Below are 9,151 nucleotides of genomic sequence, written 5' to 3'. Positions count from 1 at the left end.
TGCCAGATATTTTTTATAGTATTTAGGAGCAAGTCCGAGCTACCTACCTAGAATTCAGTGGCTAGAAAGGCCTGTTGGGTGTTGTCCTGTAGGGAGGTTAGTATTTAGACTGAGCAGATGAGTCTGGCATCTTCTGCTTATAGTACCTTGGTAGGTTATTGATAAAGTAGAGGGCCTAGAATTGATCTCTGAGGGACATCAGCTGCTACTGAGAGGAAATCAGAGTAGTCTTAATGCCATTTCATGTCGTGTTTCCTATTGGACAAATAGTTATGGAAACAGGTTAATGATAAGGTATTGAAGCCTAGACAAGCTAGATCCTGGAGGAGGTTTTGGTATGCTACTGTGCTGAATGCTTTTGACAGGTCCAGAAAGACTGTTCAGATTAACTTTTCATTGTTCCTGAGTTAATTAAATGTATCTGTGAAGTTTAGAAGGGTATTAGTGGTGCTGCTATGTTTAAGCCAAAAGCCATGCTGAGTGGAGGAGAGTAGGTTGCGGTTAGTGAGGGATTTGAGTAGCTGAGTGTGGATATCTTTGTAATGTCTTGGATACTGGTGGGAGAATAGCAAATAGGTAGTAGCTGGTAAGGTCCTTAGAATTTCTGCCTTTATGGAGAGGTTTGATAATTTCCAGATGTTGGGGACATAGTTCTCTTGTATGCATCTGTTAATTAGTATTATGACAGTGAGTGCTAAAGCTACTGATGCTATTTTTTTGGAAGTCAGCTGGTAACGTGTTAGCAGTCAAGGTGGGTGGTTTCAGTTTTAGTAAGCTTTTTTAATGATGAGGTTGGGACACTATTAAGTTTAAAGAGTATCTTGTTGGTGGCATGGGGTTACAGAATAATGAGGCCTAATGAAGAGTTTTAATTTGTTAGTGCCAAGAAAGTGTTTACAAAGTAGGTGTTGAACTGGTTTGCTGTGTTGCCTGGGTACCTAGTTGTTGTTGTTGTGGGATCGGGTAGATGTATGCCAAGGGTTGAAAAGTGACTTTAAGAACTGCCACAAAATCTTGGAGTTATTTTGGTGGGAATTTTGGAGATCAATAAAATATGCCTGCTTTTAGCCAAGTATCTGTTTTTTTTTTTTTTTCTTGTGAGATTCCTGAGATGCATATAATTTTGTAGGGTTGTTTGAGTTTTATTTTTTTATATGTTTTCCAGGCACAGTCTCTTTTTGTCAATAGTTAGTTACCCAGGGTTCTAAGATGGATTTAACTCTTTTATTTCTGAGTGAGACTTGTTTGTTTGGTGTACATTTTTCCAAGTCTTTTGGGTTTTTAATGTCATAATGAGAATGGATCCCATTCCTAAGTCAGGGTATGATCAAAGTTCATGAAACTAGTATTGTTTCAATCTTTGAAGTTAGCCAAAAGTGCTCTTTGCAGCACCTGTAAAAAAAAAAGTTCACACATATAAGCTGAAGTTATGAAATACCTGCAAAGTGAAGGATTTAGTGTAGAAAGTCTAATACAAGTTATGTCACAGCATGATGCAACAACTGCCTAAATTAAGGAGAAACCGGTGGAACCTGGGACGTCTGAAAAGGAAATATGGATTTGGGAAAGAAAAACAAATTTAATATGATGTAATACTTAGGTTCATAGGTTCATACTAGGCTATCTGCCCTAGGGAATTTACAAGCCTAGCCAGAGTGTGTTTGGCATTCACCACCCTTTGAATTGAGTTTACTGTGCCCTTTTTAAGGTTAGTTTACTGTGCCTCTGTCTAGTATTGACACAGAAGTAATCCCCAGGGTAAACCTACGATCCCCCATCCACTCGTCAAGATTCCTCTTGAAGAGAGTCAGTGAGGGGCTCTGCCTAACATGTACTGGGATTTTATTCCAGAGTGAAGGGAGCCTCTGGGTTATGAATCTGTCCCTCCAGCATGTCCTATTTATTTCTGTTCTAAGGTTCAAGTCCCTCGAGCGCTTAGCTCTAAGGGATTTGGATTTTCTGAGGTGGAGCATGTCCATTAATTCTGGGTTGGACATAGCTTTATACATCAGGCATAGATCACCTCTAAGTAGGCAGTATGCAACTGAGTAGAGCTGGAGTTTCTTTAACCGAGCCGCATATGGCATCTGTTTGAGTCCCTTGATCCTCTTTGTGAGGTACTTTTGGGGTCTTTCTAGTTGCTGCAGGTGTCGGGTAAGGTACATCCCAAATGGGGCATTGTATTCTATTATAGGCCTGATGAGTGATGAGTAGAGGGGCACAATGACCTCTCTTGATCTAGATGTGAATCCTTTCATGATAAGGTGGGCTATATAGAAGGTCTTTCTAACCACTTTGGCAATGTGGTTGTCGAAGGAGACATTACTATTGACTTGCGTCCCCAGGTCCCTAATTACTTCCTCCATACTTAATGGGTTTCCACCTATGTGGTAATTTGTGGGCACTTTGTTTTTGCCAAAGGGTATGACTATACATTTTTTGGCATTTAGCTTTAGGCCATGGCTCTGGCACCAGTTATCCATCTCTGTGAGACGCTTTTGAAGGATGCTCATGTCAGCTGGAGAGTCGATTATGGTGCCCAGTTTGCAGTCATCTGTGAACTTGGTCAGCCACAGTCCTCCCGTGTTAGCCGGTACCTCAGAAAAATATATACCGAACAAGAGAGGTCCCAGGACTGAGCCTTGTGGGATGCCACTTGTAACGGGTTTCGAGTCTGACATGGCTCCAGCAATTCTGACTCTGTGGGTTCTGTCTTTGAGCCAGTTTGCAACCCATCTAGCGACATAGGGGTTTATATTTAAGCTGGATAGCTTATCTATGATGCCCAAGTGGGGTATTGTGTCGAATGCTTTTGCGAGATCCAGGTAGGCTGTGTGGACTACCTTCCCTTCATCTATGGCCTTGGTGACTGTTTCAAAGAAGTTGACCAGGTTCAAGAGGCAGGATCTGCCCTTAACAAAGCCGAATTGGGTAGGATCTAGTGTCTGTAGGTCCCCAATGTCTTTGTTTATGAGTTCCATGATGATCCTCTCTTTGCAGACTAGGCTAGTCAGGCTTTTGGGGCGATAGTTTCCGGGAGTCCGTAGAAGCACCATCTTTGTGGAGTGGGACCACTGTTGCTGTACACCATTCTTTGGACACATATCCTGTAGTAAAGCTGAGATTGTACAGAAGCTTTACGTGAGGGTTTAGTTCTTCTTGGAGTTCATGTAGGACGCAACCCGGGACACCGTCTGGTCCCACTGATGCTGTGTTTTTTGCTTTGGAGAGGGCGGCTTTCACCTGAGCATCTGAGATGTTAGGGAGGCAGCACTCTGCAGGGATAGATATTTGCTCTTTTTGGGGGGGGGGTTTGCACTGAACCTGTCTGCTAGGATGTTGGCAATGTCCGTAGGTTCCATGTATTTTTTCTGTCATTTTGGATCAACTCTGAGCATATCTGGGAGTTGCATCCCAGGTTCCTAACATAAAAAAAAAAAAAATGAAAGGACCAATGGTTAGACCACAGCTGAAGATAAAAATGGAATAATCCATGTCAGGAAATAAATCACTTGCAGCTTCACAGTAGTGCCCTTTATAAAACCAAAAGTTGTAACTGAGATGTAGTAGTCAAGGTAGGAAACGGTTCACTTGCAGTTTCACACCACTTTATTAAACAAGAGTAAGCGCTTTCGTGATCTAAGTCAGCTGATCGCTTCTTCAGACTCATAAAAACAGTTAAAACATTGGTATTTAAAATATGGTTCAACTAATGAAAACACATATAGAACTATGACAGACTAATTAAAATTGCATACATCAGTACATTAATTTGCCTTATATTCTGCATAAGATGAAATAAAATATACATATAACAGACACATTTTATGTAATAATCCATATTACTTAATGTTTTAGTGGTCTGGATTTTAAAAAAGGTTTCAAGGAAACAGCATTGTTCAATCCAGGAGACCTATCTGCCTGAAGTAGTAAAATCCATCTTTGTTCGGCTTCCTCTACCATATTCCTTATATCACCTAACCTCTTACTTTTATTTATTATTTCTAAAACCATGAAATTAAAAATATGTTTCCTATCTTCTTCTTCCAGATGTTTTGCTAAAGCACTTGTGTCTTTTTTATTTCTTATATCTCTAAGGTGTTCAAGGATACGTTCCTTTAGACACCTATTGGTTTTGCCTATATAAAAGGCATGACAGACAGTGCAGAAGCTGAAATAAACCAAATTTTGTGTTCTGCAGTCAGCATAAAAAATCTATATCAATTTTAAATCCTAGTGTAGGATGTTTATATGTAGATTTATTATATAAATAGTCACATGCTGTACAATTTCTGCAAGGAAAAGTCCCCTGCCTATCAGATAGGATCATTCTTTCATTGTTTCTGGATTTATAACAGAGTTGCCTTTTTAAGGACCTCTTATTTCTAAAAGAAAAGCTGGGTCTATCTTCTAACAATTCTCTCAAGTCAGGATCCGACAATAAAACATTCCAATTCTTCTCAAAAATATTACAGAACCTTCTGATGTCACTTGAATAAGTTATAGGGAATCTAACTTTAAAATCATGACCTTCCTTGCTTTTAACATCTTCTATAGTATTTGAGAAGAGCGGTTTACATCTCCCATCTCTATTTTCAATGGTATATTTAGAGCTTTCATTTATGTCTTTCTTACTATAACCTCTGTTTAAGAAGTCTTTCTCTAATATAGTCATTGTTTTCACAAAGCCTTCATCCGTATTATGTAAGCGGCTTATTCTCATATATTGTCCTTTCACTACATTTTTGTGTACAAATGTTGGATGCATACTAGTCTTATGTAAGATACTATTTCTCCATGTAGATTTTCTATACATCCCTGTTGTAAGTTCGTCTAACGCTGTCTTCTTAACCAAAACATCTAGGAACTCAATAGAGTCCCTGGAATGTTGACTAGTGAATCTTAAAAATTCAGTGGTGCTATGTAAGTACTCCACCATCTCTTGCAACTCTTCACTAGTACCATCCCATAACAGGAAGACATCATCTACAAAACGTATATACCATACAATTTTGCCAGCATATTTATTGCTAGCACTTAATACATGAGCCAATGCTAAGTTGGCGTAGCTGTTAGCACAAGCCATGCCCATTGCTACGCCAACTTTCTGTAGATAAAACTTGTCATTGAATATAAAGACATTATTTTCTAGGACAATATCAAGCAATTCACATATCAAATTAATCTTAGTGCTTTGAAAAACTTGTTTCAAGGTCAGAATATCACGTATTTTCTCAATACCCCATTTATTCGGTATCACTGTGAACAGTGAAGTGACATCCATTGTCACAAACATATAATTTCTATTAATATTCCTGGTCTTATTATATAACAGTCACAGAAATGCCTTTGTATCCCTTAGTATAGTCTCACATGATTTTAGGACTATTTGTAAATTTTGTTCAATATAAATTGAGATGGCTTCTGTGGCCCATCCTTTACTGGATACAATAGGTCTCATAGGGGGCTGTGTGATGTCTTTGTGAATTTTAGGTAGACCATAAATAATGGGTATAGTTGGATGTTCTGTCTGAAAGTAGTAAAACTGAAGAAGGCCTTGTGATTATCTTTAGTTTCCTGTGCAATTTTTCTCTCGAAGCTGGCCTTGGAGGATTTTATGAGGGATTGTAGTTTTTTGCTAGTACTGATCAGAGATGCCTTCCCTTTTAGGGATTTTGCTCTATCATGTAGTAGCTTCCTCCTTCTGTTGTACAGCTTATTTATGGCTGGGGTCCACCAGACTGGACGCTTGCCTTTGGAAGATTGAGTCCTGGTTTTGTTTGGGATAGCATGATCCATGCATTCCTGGAGGTGTCCATAGAATGCGTTTATATAGGATTCTGCAGTTTGGGCCGTAGTTTCCACTTGCTCGGGGGCTTTGAAGTATTCCACCTCAGTTTTGAGAAGTGTGAAGTTCACTTTTGAGAAGTTTTTCACTGTGGTTTTCTGGGCTGGGGGTGGGGTTGGGATGTGGATATCCAGTGAGATTAATTTATGGTCCAATCTTACCAATGAGGGGTATACCTCTGGTATGGACGATAGAGTCCCCATGTTGGTGATGATTAAGTCAAGTATGTTTTCCCCTCTTGTGGGAGTGGTGACTAGTTGTTCCATAGCATTTGAGTTTATAAATTCTAGGAACCTTTGGGCTAGGGTGTTGGGGCTTGAGTAATGCTCCCAGTCTATGTTTGGGAAGTTTAAGTCACCCAATATAATGGTGTTTGGAGAGATCTTCATATTCTCCAGTGTTCTCAGGAAAGCTGAGTGGGATTCCTGATGTTGAGAGGGTGGTCTGTAACATGCTACAAACTGAAAAGCAGTTTTGCCCACTGTTAGTTGCACATGGAGGGTCTCCAATGCTTCGTGCAGCGCCACTAACCTGGAGGTGCGGGTATCTTTGATGAATATGGATACTCCCCCTCCTTTTGTGGATCAGTCTGAGTTTTGGGGCCGAAAAGCATGATATGAGGTATAACCTGGTAGTGCTGGAGTGCTTTCTGGAGCCTTGACCCAGGTTTCTGTCACTGCACAGATATCGATGTTCTCCATACTGAGGAGGGCTTCGAGTGCATGCATCTTGAGGTTTAGACTTCTGGCATTTAGCAGCATTACCCTTAGTTTCTTATTCATTGTGTTGTCTATGGAGGTGGGTTTGTCTTTTGAGCCTTGCCTAAAAAAGGCACTATGCGGGTGGCAAGAGCCTTTGCCAATATCCGAAATCCCAGGGGTGACAGGTGCAAGCCGTCCCTAGTGAAGCAACGTGGCTTGTCGAGCATGTCATCCTAGGCTGACAGACACTGGATCCCCTTTGAACAACACCAACATTTTTGCCAATTGTTAAAATCAATCATTTTGTCTTTATACTGTGGCATCATTCTACGTGAGGGTAAGATGCTGCTCAAGGTCAGGGTTATACCGGCCTGGGCTACATGATCAGAGTGCTCCTCTATGTCTCTTTTCATGTAGGCAAGGGAGGTCTGTCTCAGGTTATTCACACCAGCATGGACAATGACTGAGTCATATTTGTACTTGCTTTGGAGTGACGTGAGTACTTGTGTTATGTGGTGGATCCTAGCGCCCGACAGGCAGCTCACTGTGACCTTCTCTTTGTTCAGCCTGGTGAGCAGGACGTCAGAGTGTGTCTGACTATAGAATCACCTATTGCAAGTATATCAGGTGTGTTATTTAGCCTTAAGGGCTGTGACTGTTTGGCACACTGACTTTGTGAGCTATGTGTTGCACGTGTTTTGTTTTGGGGTAGTGTTTGCTTGGATGTCTGCTATGGAGGTCTCTGCTGCTTAGGCAGATTTTTATTTAGAGCCTCCGAGTATGTTTTTGTGTGTTTATGTGTTTGGTTTGCTGTTGTGATAGGACTATGTGAGACTGGATTTGTGATGTGTGAGGTTACCTTCTCCTCCTGACTGGTTGCACCAGTTCTGAGTTGAGAGAGCTGAGCCTCCAGTTTGGCTATATGGTTGCATCTCTCACATATATTTGAACTTGTTGAGAGGAGGAGAGGGTTGTCTGTGTACATGAGACAGTTGTAACATTGCCTCAAGATTCCCAGATTCACCAGCTGGACTGGAGAGGAAACCATTAACTGACCTTTGGACATGCTAGAATAGTATAGGGGACTCCTTTATCACTGAATCAAAGGACCAATAGGGGACAAGGTACTCGAAGGGAGTATATGAGGATGTAGTGCTTTTAGTTTACTAGTGCTGAGTTGTAAGATTGCTTATATGGGCAAGTGCAGGGCCTTAGATTGAGAATAGGATGTTTAATTTGAGAGATAGAGCAGTTATAAGGGGAAAACGTGAAGAGGAGACTTTGTGGAGCCGGGAATAGTTTAAACCCGATTAGGCAATGCTGTTTAAACCCGATTAGGCAGTGCTGCCCGATGCTGCGCTATGCGCACAATCGTGCAAGGCTGCACTAAAGCGGGTTTTTATGCAGGGAACTTTAAAGAACTAGAAATGGCCCAAAACGGCCAATTAACTACAAAATTCTTGTTCTGAGGTCACTCCTTCAAGGACAGATAGGCTGCTCAAGGCTCCCCTCTCCCACTGGTGAGCAAAGAATCTTCCTTCTATCCAAGTAAGGAAATGGGCAACACAGGAACTATTCAAAAGTCCAGAATACAGCAACGCCTGTATAAGGGACTATTCTAAGTTAGGAAAGGCGGGAAACAAGGATACCTTTTTTGTTTTTTTTTTTCTTTTTTCAGAAAAACAGCAGGAGAAGTACAGTAAATTCAATACACAGGCTAGTGCACTTGAGTGGGCAGCCTCAACAGTTAAATGCAAACAAACAAACTTTTAAAAAGTGCAAGTATTGTAAAAACACAGAAAACAGGCTTAGAACAAGTAAATCAGCAGTTTAAACTCGCTTTTCGGTGAGGAAGGATAGTCGCACAGGTAGTAACAGAAAAATTATACTTAAATCTTGAAAGCAGTCACTCTTTATGTACTTAATCTAAGGAGAAAGCAAAACTAATCAATACAAAAAAGCAACACCAAAGATATTTGAAGAGAAATACAAGCAAAGACATCCGGATATGGAAAATTTTACAATACAAAAAAGAAATCAAAAGGCGAAAGTATAAAAGAGCCCAGAACTAACTCCTTCTGCAAGTCCTATGAGGTTACATGTATCAGTAACATATCTAAATATGACTGTAAAGTCTTTATTATGAGACCCATTGCTCCTACTACTACTGAAGCTGTCTAGGTATCTTTCTTCCACATTGCTCTGTCAGCAAATCCTGGTTATTTTATGACATTGTGTCTCTCTGTACATACGACACTAATCCCCAGGTGCAGCAATTTCAATGATCAATGCTACTTTTGTCTTCTTTTCATGGACCACTATAACTGGTTTTCTTGCATCTAGTTTCTGAACTGTTGGCAGTGGGTGATCATATGTGATATAAACATTCTCTGTAATGCTCTGTGGCTCATGTTTCCAATGCTTCTCACCTACTTCAGTATTATAAGTTTGCAGAATCTCCAATGCTACAGTCTTGCCACATTACTATGCCTTTCAGTATACAGGCCCTCTGCCATTAGTGCATCACTCCCAGCAGTGATATAGGTTCATAGGTTCATAGGTTGGTACTGGGCTATCTGCCTGAAGGCATATATTAGCCCAG

Source organism: Protopterus annectens, chromosome 6.part1 (genome assembly GCF_019279795.1).
Source record: "Protopterus annectens isolate FY-2018-M chromosome 6.part1, PAN1.0, whole genome shotgun sequence".
NCBI lineage: Eukaryota > Metazoa > Chordata > Ceratodontiformes > Protopteridae > Protopterus > Protopterus annectens.
Note: the sequence above shows the minus strand (reverse complement) of the source record.